The sequence below is a fragment of the Oryctolagus cuniculus genome, chromosome 18 (genome assembly GCF_964237555.1).
Source record: "Oryctolagus cuniculus chromosome 18, mOryCun1.1, whole genome shotgun sequence".
Taxonomy (NCBI): Eukaryota; Metazoa; Chordata; class Mammalia; order Lagomorpha; family Leporidae; genus Oryctolagus; species Oryctolagus cuniculus.
In genome coordinates this window covers 67,533,845-67,548,863 of record NC_091449.1, presented here as the reverse complement: position 1 = coordinate 67,548,863, position 15,019 = coordinate 67,533,845, and the positions used below count along the sequence as shown (strand labels likewise).

At 66.5% G+C, this 15,019-nt stretch overlaps 1 long non-coding RNA gene across 5 annotated transcripts in view; it reads left to right on the top strand.

Annotated features, from left to right (window-relative positions):
- The window catches only part of LOC138846376 (uncharacterized), a 72,486-nt gene extending 60,455 nt beyond the window's left edge, over window positions 1–12,031 (top strand). The window contains exons 2-9 of one of the 5 annotated variants that reach the window (XR_011383861.1): window positions 377–477; window positions 1,467–1,600; window positions 2,162–4,231; window positions 7,708–7,884; window positions 8,887–9,934; window positions 10,097–10,363; window positions 10,661–10,786; window positions 11,845–12,031. This is a non-coding gene — a long non-coding RNA (uncharacterized lncRNA). Of the gene's footprint in view, window positions 1–376; window positions 478–1,466; window positions 4,232–7,707; window positions 7,885–8,886; window positions 9,935–10,096; window positions 10,364–10,660; window positions 10,787–11,844 lie in introns of all 5 variants that reach the window. The other 4 variants (XR_011383863.1, XR_011383862.1, XR_011383859.1 and 1 more) reach the window with 4 other exon arrangements.
- Window positions 12,032–15,019: the final 2,988 nt, after the last annotated feature.

Here is a 15,019-nt window from a genome sequence, read left to right as displayed (position 1 = left end):
TTCTGAGCACCCTCCCTGGGCCGTCCGGAGCGGCCACCCAAGCACAGGAATGTCCTTGGGAAAGTTGGGAGGGCCAGGCGGCACTGGTGCAGGGACAGCCTGCAATGCCGCCTTCTCAGGGTGTGCTTGTCACCACGGACGGGGGGTGAGGGGGCCCCATACCCCCTGCTCGAGTGAGGGACGCAGGGTCTCTGGCCTACCCAGCGGGGCAGTCCCTGGGGCCTGGAGGGGGACGTGTGCACCCCTGCACCACCTCCTGCAACGCTTAAAACCAGGAACCCAGCAGCCCGGACGTCGGCCGCTCCTGTCTGCTGGGGTCGTGCCGAGGCGGGGACTGTTCGCTCCCGGCAGCCTCCCCCATCTTTCTGGCCCACAGAGAGCCCCTCGCCACCAGCACGGCCGCCTGCACCCTGGGGCGTCCTTCCAGGCACCGAAGCAGACGTCCCTGTCACTGAGAGCGAACCTTGAGGCCCCCAGGTGATGTCACCGCACCGGACACGTTCATGCCCACTCCGTGTCCCAGCTGTGCCTTTGACTGGCATTGTGAAATTCCCTCAGGGTCCTGGGACGTCGGCCCTTCCAGGGAGAGGTTCCAGGCAGACCCCGGCTGGAGGACATGGCCCAGCCTCGTGCCCTGACCGTACCACCCAGGGGCTGAAGCCTGTGGGTGCCCGGTGCATCCCCACGGTCCCACAGCCCTGCGAGGTTGACCTGGGCGAGCCCCTGGCTCTCCCGGCCACCCATCCCAAGCATGTGTCTGCAAGGAAGTCGGGCGTCAGCCCCAGGCGCCCCTCCCGTCTCCCAGCATCACCTGCCTGGAGTTCAAGGCGAACCAAGTTCAACGCATGGCTTAGAAACAGCCTCTGAGGCGTCTCCTAATAGTCCATGACTAATGGGCTGCCGCGGGCTGGCCAATAAATTGTCTGCTCTATGGAGCACTTGCAGGGATGATCCTCCGACGGCCTTATCGGCCCTCGGCGCTGGGCAGACCAGCTGTCACCAGGAGCGGGAAGCACGCGGCGACACTGTGCAGGCCCCCAGCGCTCTCCACAGCAGGCTTTGAAGTGCAGCTGCTCGGGGCGCGGCCGGCTGCACGCATGGAAGTGGGCAGCAGCTCACGATCCTCGCGCCTGCCCAGAAGGGCCTCTGCCCCGGCCACCGGGGCTGGCGGGGGACTGAGAGGCGGGGGGGGGGGGGGTGGTGGTGCCTGCTGGAGCTGCTGCCTTTCCACCCAGGCCATACGGGGGTGGGGGCAGACACGGGAGCCGATCCTGTCACAGGAGCCCCAGCCCTGCTGGTTAAAGATGTGGCCGAAGGTGGACATTGCCCAGGGCGGAGGCCGGCTGGAGGGGCTGGAGGGGCGTGTGGCTGCCCCCACCCGGTGCCACAGTCCCCGCGGTGCACCTGCCTCCCCCGGTGTTGGAATCGGCCAGCCCATTCCAGACTCCACCTTTATTCTCTAACAGGGGAAAAGGGACAGGAGCCACTTCCCGCTGTGTCTGCGGCCTCACGCGTGTCTGACCGCGTCGTCGAGGCCCCCGCCTGCCGTCACATGTGAAAGCCGGGGGTCTCTCTGTGCTGCAGGGACAGGAGCAGGAAGGTCAGGCACCCCGGGTGGGCCCTGCAGCCGCAGCTCTGCACACACCGGGTGCTTGTTTAAGGGGGGAGGTGGGAGTGACCTCAGGATCCGCTCTCCGGTGGGGGCTCACTGGAGGGGCCCTGGGCGTGGTGGTGCCAGGACGGAGCTGTCGTGGGCTCGGCGAGGCTTTGCATAAACTGCTGACACCTGGGCTGGCTTCACCCAGGCCTGCGGCCTCCAGTGCTGTGTTCCAGCTCAGCTCCACCTGCCTCGGCCGCGGGCCTGGCCTGGGCCTCAGACGCAGGGGAGGCACGGGGCCTCTGATGGGCGGCCATACCGTTCCCTGAGGGAGGGCCTAGGGCTCGGAGCCCCTCCCGCGGGCTGCCCAGGACTGCAGAGACAGGCACGAGGCCCCACCCACCTCGGGCCGCGCTTGGGCTTGCAAATGATGCCATGTCCAAAGCCAAGGTTGGCTGGCCTGGGAGTGAGCGGGAGGGGCACCACCTGTCAGTGGGACTCGCCCAGCAGCTGGGAGGAGGGTTAGCTGGGCACACCTGCAACCCTAGGTGTCCTGGCTCTCAGGACTCCTCCCCTCCCCGTGTGGAGGGGCGGGACGGACCAAAGCTCAGGACGCCCATCACGCCGCTTCCTACTGAACCAACCCACGCGAGAAATTGTGCCAGTCCACGGAAGCAGAACAAAAGCAACTGTTCCTGCCTCCGGGTGTGGTCGCCGAGAGGGCCTCGGGCCCCCGCATTGCCCGTCCCCCTGTGACCCCCGGCAGACCTGGGTGGGAGGTGCTTGGGCCCGAGTTCCTTTCTCAGGTGTTCCAAGGACTTGGGGAGGGAGCGCGTGGGCGGCTGTCCCCGTGGGATGACCTGCGCAGCCCCATGGCAGCCAGCACGGGCAGGGGGTTCCTCTAAGCAAGTACCTGGGGTCACCAGGAGCCGCCAGTAGCCCTGTTCCCATGTCACCTGGGCCTTGGCTTCCCACAACCCCTCTCGCACAGCATGAGGGTGCGGTGTCCCTGGTCGGTGTCTATGGGTGGGCCGTGCACCTGTGCCGGGCAGCTCCGTCCTCCACGGTCTGCCTCCATCGTGTTTGGGAATGTGAGCCCAGCAGAGCACACGTTTCGTCTCTACTGCACCCCGGCTGCTCCTCGCTTGTTAAGCTGATGAGGGATAAATCGGGCAACACCGTGGGAGCGGCTGTGCCGACGGTCAGTGGGTGAGGCGGCAGGCCCAGCGTCGGAGCAGCCAGGGGGCCGGGCCAGCGCCTCAACTCTCTATCCTTGGCTGGAAAGAAAGCGTAGCAGCTGCCTGGCAACATCTGGGTGGGGGTGGGAGCTGCCCCTGCACCCACACCGGCACCGTGTAGGGCACGGGGGATGTGATGGAGACATGGGCGGCACCAGCGGCCCCAGGGTGCAGGGCAGCGAGACCGTTGAGGGCAGGACTCCTGGAGCTGCCCCGTCCTTTGCCTGCTGTGTGCCCTCGGGCTTGGCGGTCGGGGTGGAAGCGTCCCCCGCACCAGCCCCGCGTGCAGTGCAGCCCCCACGAGCCGCTGCGTATTTAGTCTGCTGCTGGGGGCCGGAGCAGTGTGGCTTCCGTCAGCCCCTCCTGGCCTCCTCCCGGTGCACAGCCGCCCGCCCCCAGGCCTGAGGCCCACGCAGGGCTGGGCACGGCCCGTGTGCCGGCTGCCCGTCCTCCGAGCCGGCCTCATCTGGCACTCATTGAGCCTGGGCGACAGGTTGTTTACGTGCGATTCCTGAGGCTTCAAAGTCAAGGACGCTCCTCTCTCTAAACAGCCACTGCTGCTAAACACAAAGCAGCCGGCTGCCCGCCTACCTCGGGAGAGACATCAAAGGGCCCCCGGACCCCCAGGCCCCAGGACGGCCGCTTCCCGAGGGGACAGCGTGCGAGATGCAGGCAGGGTCCGCCAGCCGGGTGGGCACGGCGCTGCACCCCGAGGGAGGGTCCCTGGCTCCGGCTGCCCCGGCCTCGCCTCCCCTCCCCGCTTTCCACAGGCGGGCTGGTGAGGGCTCCAGAGAAAGTACCTTTGTTTCCGCCGCTGGTGTTGTCCCCAGCAGGGCCTCGTCTTCCGCCGTGTCCTCTGTGGCCCCTCGTGGAACCCCTGCTCCGGTTTCAGGACCAGGATTTGGACAGCTGCACGCGCTCACGTGACCCGGACCCCGCCGGGCAGCCCATCTGGTCATGGAGGCCAGTACTGGCCCCTGGCCCCAGACGTGTCCGGCCCCTGTGTAGCCAGCTGTCCATCAGAACAGAACCCCCCCAAGGTGGGGGAGAAGGGGAAGGAGCAGTCTGCCCCCCCACCCCGCCTTTCCTCGCTCTGTGAGGTCTGAGGGGCTTCCAACCTGCGGCTCCGGGCCCAAGGCAGGGACACAGAGCACTGCCCAGGCGCCTGGCCTGCCGGCTGCTCGCAGGTGTGGGGCTGTGCACACCGCCCAGCCGCTCTCCCTGTGTGAGGGTGTGAGCGCCCTGACAAGTGACTCCCAGCTGTGGGGACGGCTGGGGCTGAGAGCAGCCAAGGGCGTGAGCATGACCGTGGCGTGTTCTCTGGCTTGTGACTTCTCGCAGGCAAACAATTGCTGTGCTCATTACTGGAGGTGTCGAAACCGAACGCAGCACAAAGGTGAGCCTGCGTCTGCCGTGTGTGTCTCAGCAGGTGCCAGGGCCGTGGGAATCAGGACGCGTGTGCCGTGTGCGTCTCAGCAGGTGCCAGGGCCGTGGGAATCAGGGTGCGTGTGCCCGTGTGCCTGGGCCATGGGCGTTGAGGTGCTTGTGCCCGTGTGCCAAGGCTGTAGGTGTTGGGGTGCTGGTGCCCATGTGCCAGGGCCGTGGGCATCAGGATGCGTGTGCCCGTGTGCCAGGACTGTAGGTGTTGGGGTGCTGGTGCCCGTGTGCCAGGGCCGTGGGCATCACGGTGAGTGTGCCTGTGTGTCTAGGCTGTGAACGTTGGGGTGCTGTGCCCATGTGCCTGGGCCATGGGTGTCTGGGTGCTTGTGCCCATGTGCCTGGGCTGTGGGCATCAGGGTACATGTGCCCTTGTGCCTGGACTGTGGGCGTCCGGATACTTGTACCGTGGCCCTAGACTATAGGTGTCAGGGTGCGTGTGCCCGGGCCAAGGGTGTCAGGGTGCGTGTGCCTGTGTGCCTAGGCCGTGGGCGTTGGGGTGCTGTGCCCGTGTGCCTGGGCCGAGGGCGTCAGGGTGCTAGTGCCCGTGTGCCTGGGCCATGGACGTCAGGGTGCATGTGCCCGTGTGCCTGGGCTGTGGGTGTCTGGGTGCTTGTGCCATGTGCCTGGGCCATGGGCTTCTGGATACTGTGGCATGTGCCCACGTGTCTGGGCCGTGGGCGTCTGGATGCTGTGGTGTGTGCCTGGGTTGCAGGTGTCTGGGTGCTTGTGCCCCTGTGCCTGGGCCATGGGTGTCAGGGCACTTGTGCCCACGTGCCTGGGCCGTGGGCGTCTGGGTGCTGTGGCGTGTGCCTGGGCCATGGGCGTCTGGATACTGTGGCATGTGCCCACGTGTCTGGGCCGTGGGCGTCTGGATGCTGTGGTGTGTGCCTGGGTTGCAGGTGTCTGGGTGCTTGTGCCCCTGTGCCTGGGCCATGGGTGTCAGGGCACTTGTGCCCTGTGCCTGGGCCGTGGGCACTGCCTCTGGTTGTGCTTCTCGGTGCCTGTGCTGTGGTCAGCAGGTCCGGTCAGACTCGGTGAGGACCTGCACCCTTACCACCCACAGTCTCCGCCAGGCCTGGTGGGCAGTGGGTGGGGCTCACTCGCCTGGCTCCTGGCTTTAATGAGAGGTTCCCTTTGAAAGCGGTTCGGGCCCCATGGAAGCAGGGCTGAGTGCCTCCACAGCCGTCCTTCCCGTGCCGGGCCCCTCTCGTTAGCAGTCCTGTAGCAACCACACCGGCGACTGTCCCCTGAGCACGGCAGCCGGGGACTGTGGTGTCGGCGCCGGCCCAGCCGAGTCCCCACGCAGGGCCGGGCCTCCCCCTGCAGCCACCGCAGGCTTCGGTGGCCGCGTGGTTGCAGCTCCCTGGTCCCCTGGAACCCGGTGGCTGCCGGCCAGCCTGTCCTTCTCTGGCGCTTCTAGAAGACTTCGCGCCTGTGGCCGAGCCTGTGTGGGGCTCACTCAGATCACATCACCCAGGGTGATGCCTTCTTGGACACCAGCGATTTTGGAAATGGAAGCGTTTTCCGTTACAAAGAGATGGCACTTTCCAGAAGTCACGTGGCCACGCTGGGCCTAAATTCTCACTCGCACGTCACCCCTGGGTCTGCCTCACAGCCCTGCAAGGCCGATGCTAAGTGATGGGGGAGGGCGGGGGAGGCTGGTGTCTTGGGCTGGGTCTCCCATGGACCTTGCATGGACGCAGGATGTGCCCCGTGGCCCCGAGGGCTTGGAGGACAGTCACAGCCCAAGCCCAGGAACCGGACGCCTCACCGCTCATGCTTGGGACCCTGTAGAGACGCCCACGGCCGGCAGCTGAGCTCTGGCCTTGCAACTGCGGAAGTGTGCGGGGTGGAGGCTGCTGCGGGGGGCTGGGCAGGTGCAGCCCACACTTCCCACATTGGCACTGCCGATCACAGCGCCAGTGGAGGCCCGGCTGCTCCGCCTCCGACCCAGCCCCCTGCTAACGCCCCTGGGAAAGCAGCAGAAGCTGCCCCGTAAGTGCTGGGTCCCTGCCACCCCGGGGCCCTCGCTGGGACTTCTGGTGCCTGCCCCAGCCTTGTGGCCACGTGGGGAGTGAAGCAGCCGCGGGGAGATCTCTCTCGCTACCTCTTTCTTTGTCACTCTGCCGTTCAAATACATACGTGAATGCTTTTTAATATTCTTGTATTTATTTTGAATAAATGACAGGAGAGAGATCTTCCATCCACTGGTTCCCTCTGCAGACGGCCACATAGGCTGGGCCTGGGGCAGGCCGGAGCCGGGAGCTTTGTCCAGGTCTCCCAGGGTGCAGGGGCCCGAGCGCTTGGGCCATCAGCAGGGAGCTGGATCGGAAGTGGAGCAGCCGGACATGAGCCGGTGCCCGTATGGATGCCAGCACTGCGGACGGTGGCTTTACCTGCTAAGCTACAACGCCGGCCCCCAAATACATGAATCCAGAAAACCAGAAAGGTGCTACGTGCAGCTCTGCCACGGAGTCTGGGAGCTGCGCTGTCGTCTCTGGGGATCCCCGATCCCCGAGCTCCCTGCCGTGAGAACGCCTGTACCAGAGGAGGGGTCAGCCCCGCCCAGGCCCCGCCCTCCCCAGGCAGCCGCAGCCGGGCTCGGTGCTGGCTCCGTCCCACGCGATGCTCCCGCTCTGACACGCCCTGGTGACTGGAGAGGTGTGAGCAGCCATTTTCGACTTCTTGGAGAGCTGTGCCGATTTGCAGTCCCCACGGGCGGCGGCCATTCTTGTGGCCAGGAGCCGGCCTGTCAGCCCTTGCAGCAGCCAAAAGTGACCCGTCCCTGTGTGTATTCAGGTTCTAGAACAGTCACCTCCCTGTGCGCTGTGCACTAGTGGGACAGGAAGTGGTGGTGGTCAGGTTCCGGAACAGTCCACCTCCTAGCACACTGTGCTGTGACAGGACGTGGTCTTCAGGTTCTGGAACAATCACCTCCCTGTGCACAAGTGGGACAGGAAGTGGGCTTCGTGTGCATCTCCGCTCTGAATGTGCACAGCCTTGAAAGCGGGGGAGCGATGGCCTCCCTGACAAAGCATCTCAGACCCCCTGCGGCCACCTGACCCCGGCGGGGCCCTCGGTATCGTGGCCACTGCTCTGGAGTCTTCACTGGCAGCTGGTCTCATGGCCGAGGGAACTGGGGTGCAGGTGGGAACCGGCCGTGGTGAGCCCACAGTCTCCAGGGACCCAGTGCTGAGCGGCGCAGGGACCCAGGGAAGAAGTGTGCCAGCCGCCCCAGCGCCCAGCTTCAGGCAGAAGCAGGCGTTTCCCGTCACAGGCCGGGCAGCTGGGCCTCTCGGCTCCCTGAGCTCCGTGTGCCTACTGATAAACTTTTGGTTGGAAACAGTCTCTCCCAGGCATCGGGACAAACGTTCCCTCCCGAGATTGCAGGTACCGGGCCAGGGTCGCCTGACGGGCACAGGTGTTGTCTAGGGGGCCCACAGCACCCAGCAGCCGCAGAGGAGCGGCGATGCCGTAGCCGAACCAGAGCGCCTGCCATGGGGGCCCTGATGTGCCAACGCAACCATGGAACCTCCTGCGTGCACACAGGTGCAGAAAGAGCGTCTCTGTGCCCGGCTCAGCCGACGGCACAGGTGCAGCCGCTGTACGGTAAGCGGTCCCTCCCCAGGGACAGACGGAGGTCACCGCGACTCCGGCCGCTGGTGCAAATCCCCTCTGCAACCTCCCGCCCGGGTCAGCCCCAAGCAAACTACTAACATTCCCTGTTTCCCACTGAACAAAGGGCACGGTCCTCACAAAGGACACGGGGGTGGGCACCCCAGCTCCTGCTGCTTTGATGCTGAGTCGGGCACTTTGTACCCCTTGTGTGCAGAGTACATGCAGGCACGTGGCCTAGAGTCGTGGGGAATTCGGGGGGGGGGGGGAAGCTGGCCGCTCCCGGCTGTGAAGGCTGCAGCACTGCCCCGAGAGGGGTGGGGGGCTCGAGGCTGGGTCAGCCCGGGCCGCAGGGAGTCAGGACCCCCAGCCTCCTGGCCCTGGGACCTCGTCACGTTGGGCAGACCTCTCGGACCGGTCAGCCCCAGGCCGCGTTGTCACATGGGTGCCTGGAGTCGGGGATGGACAGAGTGGACTGCACCTGGGAGCTCTCCACGGGGGAGGAGGGCTGCTCCCGCCAGCAGCTCCCCGAGATCCCTGGCAGAGCCCTGCTTGCTGTGCCCAGGGCCACGCAGCCCGGCCCTGCTGCAAGAGCATCCCGGGCTCTTGGTGCCTGTAATGGGACCTGGGACCATGAGGGAGACACTGATGGGCACCAGCAGTGGCCGCAGGGCCCGGCGATGATGCCAGTGAGTCTCGTTCTCCTTCTCGGAGCTACGTTCCAATCAGCCGCCGCCGCGTCCAGAACCGGGCTGGCTGCAGCAGGAGCCCTCGAGGTCGCGGAACGAACTGCCAGGGCCTCCGATCGAGTCACAGCCGCGGAGGCTGGGCCCCGACGGCAGCCAGAACCTGCCTGGAGGGCTCAGCCCACGACCCGGGGCAGCACACTGACCAGCTGGCCTAGGGGGTGGCGGTCCCAGCCCCTTCCCCAGTTCTGGTCCCCCGGGGAAGCAGTGCACCGTTCACCACCCGCACCTGTGCTCCTGGCCCTCGCAGCCCCGGCCACCAGGACCCCCGAGGCACAGAGGCACGGACGCGGGTACTGCCTGCCGTGAGATCGGATGCCTCCTCTCCATCCACGCTCCTCTAAGAACGCACAAACCACTTTCAGCTCTGCTGGAGACAGTGCGACCCCACCCGCGCTCACACCTGTGTCCTGGTGTCCCCTGGAGACTGCGCCGCCCCCACCTCGGGGGCCAGCCTTCCCCGAGGGCCCCCAGTGAGCCTCTCTCCCCTGGCCTCCCCCTGCACCAGCAGCTCGGGGGGCGCTGAGCCATCTCCGTGGCCCCGAGAGTGCAGGGCGCGAGGTCAGATTTGAACGAATTGGCGACTGAGTGACCGAGACGCGGCACCCCCGGGGTTCAGTGGCAGCTGCACCTGGTCCTGGGCGGGGCCACATCCCTGTCACGTGGAGCCGACTGGATTCCGAGACACCAGCGACCGAGGGGGACACAGCATTCGTTCTCCACTGAGTGTTTTGTTTTGTTTAAGATTAATTTGAAAGACAGAGACAAAGAGGTCTTCCATCTGCTGGCTCACTCCCCAGGTGACCACAACAGCCGGAGCTGCGCCGATTAAAAGCCAGGAGCTTCCTCCAGGTCTCCCAGGTGGGTGCAGGGGCCCGAGGACTTGGCCCGTCCTCCACTGCTTTCCCAGCCACAGCAGGGAGCTGGAGCGAAGGGAAGCAGCCAGGACTCAAACCAGCGTCCAGAGCAGATGCCACGCCGGCAGCGGCTTTACCCACTGTGCCCCAGCGTGGCCCCAGCGAGAGGTTTGCTATCTGCCAGTTCACTCCCCAGATGCTCATCACGCCTGGGCCAGGCTCCACCCGGGAGCTTCTCCCAGGTTTCCCATCCGGCTGCAGACCCTCTGCTCCTCTCCCAGGCCACAGCAGAGCGCTGGATTGGAAGTGGAGCAGCCGGGATTCGAACTTGCGCCCTCGTGGGATATCCATATCACAGGTTTACCGGCTATGCCACAGCGCCAGCCTCACCGGCGAGTGACTTGGAAGGAGCTGGGGCCAGTGGGCCGAGTCACCAGCAAGGTGTCCCCATTAGTACCTCAGAAACGCAGGCTGCCCTTTGAGGAACCTGGCTGGCAGGTGGGGCACTGGCGGGGGAGGGGTCAAGTTCGGGGAGAGCTCTCCCGGCTGAGTGACAGCACGTGTCAGCCTCGAACCCTGCCTGCCCACCCTTCTGCACCGCAGGTCCTGGGGCTGCCGGTTCCCACCTGGTGTGCACCACGGGAGGCTGGGAACTCGCCGTGACGTTGCCTGAAGTGCAGTCCGGCTGCGGGAGGGCCCGGGAACCACGTACTGTCCCCCGACGGCCCTCCGCAGGCTTTGCCAGGTGGACGGGCGGCGGGGCACTGCCCAGGGCGGAGCCGCCCGCTCCCAGTAGCACACCCTCAGCTCGGGCACCTGACCGTGGCAGTGGACCAAGCGCAGGACCTCCGGCATGATGCCCTCCTGAAGGTAAACTCTGAAAACCGCGGTCAGAGTGCGGCCCAGCTCCCCATCACCCCCAGAGCACCAGGGAGCCAGAGCTTTGATTCTGTAGTAAAACACACCCTGCACAAAATCCCTTCTCACCTTTTGAGATGTATTTATTGGAGAGGTAGAGGCACAGAGAGGGACACAGAGAGTCCTCTATCTGCTGGTTCACTCTCCAACGGCTGCAGCGGGGCCGATCCGAAGGCAGGAGCTCTTTCGAGGCCTCCCAGGTGGGTGCAGGGGCCCAAGGACTTGGCCTATTTTCTTCTGCTTTCCTAGGTGCCTCAGAGAGCTGGAGCTGAAGTGGAGCAGCCAGGACTCGAACCGGCGTCCACGTCTGATGCCGACACTGTAGGCAGTGGCCCTACCCGCTAAGCCCCAGCGCTGGCCTCTTACCTTCAGAAGGTGTGAAACTCGGTGGAACATTCCACCTCGTGCTCCCCATGAGCCCGAACCCCGTCCTACCCTGGAACCCCGCAGGGCAGGGCCTGTGTCCAGCAGGCTCAGGAAACAGCCCCAGGCCCCACGGTGGGGTTCCTCGTGTCCGGGGAACGCACGTCCAAGCCCCAGGGAGGTCCCACTTCCCCTTGCTCAGAGGCCAAGGACCAGGCCCAGTGGAGAAAAGTGCCGGACCTGATGGCTGGCTCAGGCCTCTCCTAGCTGCACACGCCCATGGTCCCCACACTTGAGGCCACGTGTGGCAGGACAAGCAGCCTACTTGGGGGTCACTGGGAGGGAGCTGGGGTGCCAAGGGTGGGTGTGGTTGTCCATCTCCCTTCCACATTGTACCTGGGTTGGGGAATGTGTCTCCCCCGCAACACAGCTGGAGCCCAAAGATCAATTAAGCCCTGCTGGGTGCCCGGCCCTGAGGAGGATTTGCTGTCCAGTAGGTCAGGTCCAGCCAGGCTGAACCACTTCCAGTGGGGGGGGGGGAATGCAGTGCATATGGTGGGGAGGGGCCCAGGGTTCTCAGCTCCAGGGGGTGGGGAGGAGGGCTCGCCCCCTCCTCGTGGCTCCATCCACTCCACACCTGTGCGTGGAAGATAGAGACCCACAGGTACCCAGCTCTGTGCTCTGGTGGAAACCCAGGAGGCAGGAGCGGGGGGTTACCCTGGGCAGTCAGGGACGGCAGACGGCGTCAGCCCTGCCCGGGGTAAAAGACCCCGGGCAGGGCGCACCCGACAAAGGCCCCAGGGCAGGCAGCCTGTTCTGGGGGAGGGGAAGGCAGCCTGAGGCCCTGAACCCCAGGAGCAGCAGCCCTGCGAGTCGCGGAGGCCATGCAGGTGTCCAGAACCTTCTGGTTTGCTGCCTGCGCTGCTGGGAAAAACGCATCTCACGAGAGGGTGGGGTGCCCAGGAGGCAGCTCCGAGCCCAGCAGGGGGTGGTGCTCACCTGTGTCCGGGGAGGCCTCCCAGGGGCTGGAACAGAGCCGAGAGCCACAGGCGCTCTTGTTCACTGCCCAGGAGACAGACGCTGGACTCGTCCCGGCCCGTGGCTCTCACACCCTGCTGTCTTCATGCCCTGCCCTGCCCGGCCACCTGAGAGACCAGCTCCAGGACTTCCCCTGCCCCGGGTTCCGTCACTGTGCACGCGGGCAGGTGGTCACCCAGCTCTGCGACTTCCTCGGAATAAACTAGGTCTGGCTGTGGATTCGCACACTGCCTCCTCTCTGGTCTGCGCCTCTCCTAACATCCGTGGTGCCCGTGGGAGGCGGCAGCAATGCGTACGCTTGTCCTAACCCAGCGGCCTCGGAAGGCACACAGCTGTCACCTGTCCACGTGCAGGCGCCCGCCGGGGGAGGCACGGGGTGGGGTAGGGGGGATGGCCGAGCTCTGGCCTGGCGCCCCGGCCTTGTCGGCCCTGGTAGAGGAGTCCGGGATGAAAACGAGGGGTGCTCCTGTCGGGGGGTGTGCTGGCTCCCTGTGGGACCCCGAGGCTGCCTTGCTCACGGACAGGAGTTCCGGATGGAGGAGCTGAGAGGTCCCCACTGGGCGAGGCCGGTCCCCGGCCACCAGGGGCCTCCTCCCCCGTGCTCCCGGGGCGGCCGGGTCAGGGCCCCTCACGAAAGCCGGGCATTGTTCGGGGAGGCTGAGCCGTCTGCAGCTGGGCCTTCTGGGGGAGTGAGCGAGCTGACACCGGCCCACGGAGCGGCTGCTGGGAGCCCAGGCGGCGGCCGTGAGCGACGGCCCTCCGGGGGCCCTAGGTGGTTCCGCGGTCACGACTTGGGGGCCAGGGCGGGGGGCGGGCACATTTTTATCCCATATTTGGCCATGCGGTGGCCTTCCCCTCGTCCTGTCTCTCTCATTTGTCGGGATCTTAACGAGAAACCCCAGCAGGATTCAGAAATTTCCCTTTCCCAAGGACAGGAAATAAAGGGGAATGTGGGGGGGGGGGGCGGCCTGCGTGTGTGAACCAGGGCGTGCGTGCCTTCCTCGGGGCGCCTTCCCGCACGCGCCAGGCCCACGCGGCTGCAGCCCCACTCACGGCTGCCAGTGGACACGTGGTCCCTTCCTGCCCAAGCCGTGAGCACGGGTGCCGGCCCTCCCACACGACTCACCTCAGCCAGGAAGACGAGCGAGGCGGCGGCGGTGGCAGGAGGGCCGTGGCGAAGCGGCGCCTCAGCTGGAGCGAGCTGGGCCTGGCCCGTGCACGTGGCACGCAGAGGGCTACAGGTCTGGCCACGCAAACCACAGCCTGGCGGGAGAGCTGGTCTGAGTAGCGAGACTTCTAAATGAAGTCACACTGTGCACTCAGCCCTGTGGGGGAGGAAGTCCGTGTCGTACGTGGCAACGCCCCAAGGAACCCACATGCAACTTCCCCAGCCCCCCCCCCCCATGCCACAGCTCAGAGCCCTGGCGGCCGCCCTGCCGCCCTCACGGCCACGTAAGCCGGAACCAGCCACTTCCCTCCTGCAGCTCTCGGGTCTCTGAGCTGGGAGGCGGGTCCCGGTCTCCCTTGGCACAGGGGCACAGGACAGACGGGCGCGCAGTGTGACAAGTGTGGGGCCAGAGGCGGGGGTCTGAGGTGGCCCTGGCATAGAGACACCGGAGCTGAACAGACGCGGGGGACCGCGGGGCCCTGCAGGGAGGCGGCCGGAGCGCCTGCAGCCTGCGTCTGTCAGATGCAGCAACGTGCCCGCCGCCCCCTCCACCTTGCACACGGCGGTGACTTCTGGAATGTTCTGAGTCCCCGGCTCTGCCCTCTTAGAAATAAACCTGCGGCAGGAGCACGCACTTCCCTCCCCCAGCTCCTGAACGACCGCTGTGTGTCCCCAGCCGTGGCCGGTCGTGGACGCCTCGTCTCACGGCGGCCGCCTGGCACATCAGAGCTCGGCGCTCTCGGGCCCGGGAACAGGCCACCGTGTGCACCAGCCGAGGCAGCCTCAGGCCGTTCCACGTCTCAGCTGTGGTGGCGGGAGCTGCTGTGGACACTCGGGGACCGGTGGTGGGGATGCAAGTTTTCGCCTAGGAGTGGAACCGCAGGATCGGGCGGTGCCTTGGGGTGCAGCCACCGGAGCAGTGCTGAAGGCCTCCCCCGTGTTGGCTCAGGGGCAGCGAGGGGTCGCCGAGGCCAGGGCCAGGGCCGGGGCCGGGGGAAGGTGGTCCCTGCCCCTCCCCAACGGGCGCTGCCGTCTCCTGGCGCAGTCCCCGTGGAGGCGCAGTCCCCGTGGAATCCCCAAGCCGTGCATGGTGGTGCTGTCCCGGAAGGGAGCAGTGCACCCAGCTGGCTCCGCAGAGGGGGCCGACTTCAGCCAGGCTGCGGCCACAGGGTGAGGCCGATGGCCACCTCATCTGCCTTCCGGGGACCAGGCCTCGCCTGCAGCCCAGCAGGCTGCTCCCCACTCCTCTCTCAGAAGTGGGGAGGGGCGGGGAGGACATACTGCACGGCTGACCTCGCATTCCTTCCTCTCATTGGACCTCCTCTGTGTCAGTCATCACAGCTAGGCGACTGGGATTGGCACGAGAGGACCCAGCACAGGGAGGGCAGAGGGCAGAGGGCAGGGCCCACGGCCCCGGGGCTGCAGCACCCAAACAGGCGAGAGGCTGTCCCACCCGGGGAGGGGTGGTGACGGGGAGCACACGGCCCCGCCCACGGCCCCGCCCCACGGCCCCTGTGTGCATCTCCAGCTGGTGGTCCCCCCCGCCGACCACCTCAGGCTGAGCCCCTGGGAACAGCTGGCTCCAGGGCCCAGGGGGTCACTCACCCCACATGCAGCACAGCCCAGGGGCAGCGGGCAACGCTGCCAGCTTCCTGCTCCTGCGGGGTCTACCTCATCAGGGGGCACCTGGAGGACAGCGTGGCGATAGCACTCCGTGCGGTCAGCCTGGAGCCCGGAGGGTCCCACGCAAGAACCCGGGGCTGTGGTTGCCACCTGTGGGGTGCAGCAGGGCCCCCCAAAGTCTCCTCCCTGTGTGCGAGGGCTGCCTGGACCCCACCCCCACCCACCGCGCACAGCGGCAGGAGCCGTGCTCCCGTCGACACTCACGGCTGCTCTGGGGCGGCGCCATCACGCTCGAGAGCAGACGTGCGTCTCGCCACCGCCGTCTCAGGTGGTGCGAAGCCGGACACGGGCTCTGCCTCCGGCCATGAGAGGAGCTGGCCCACCGTGTGACTGCAGGCCACGTGGTGCGGCTGTGG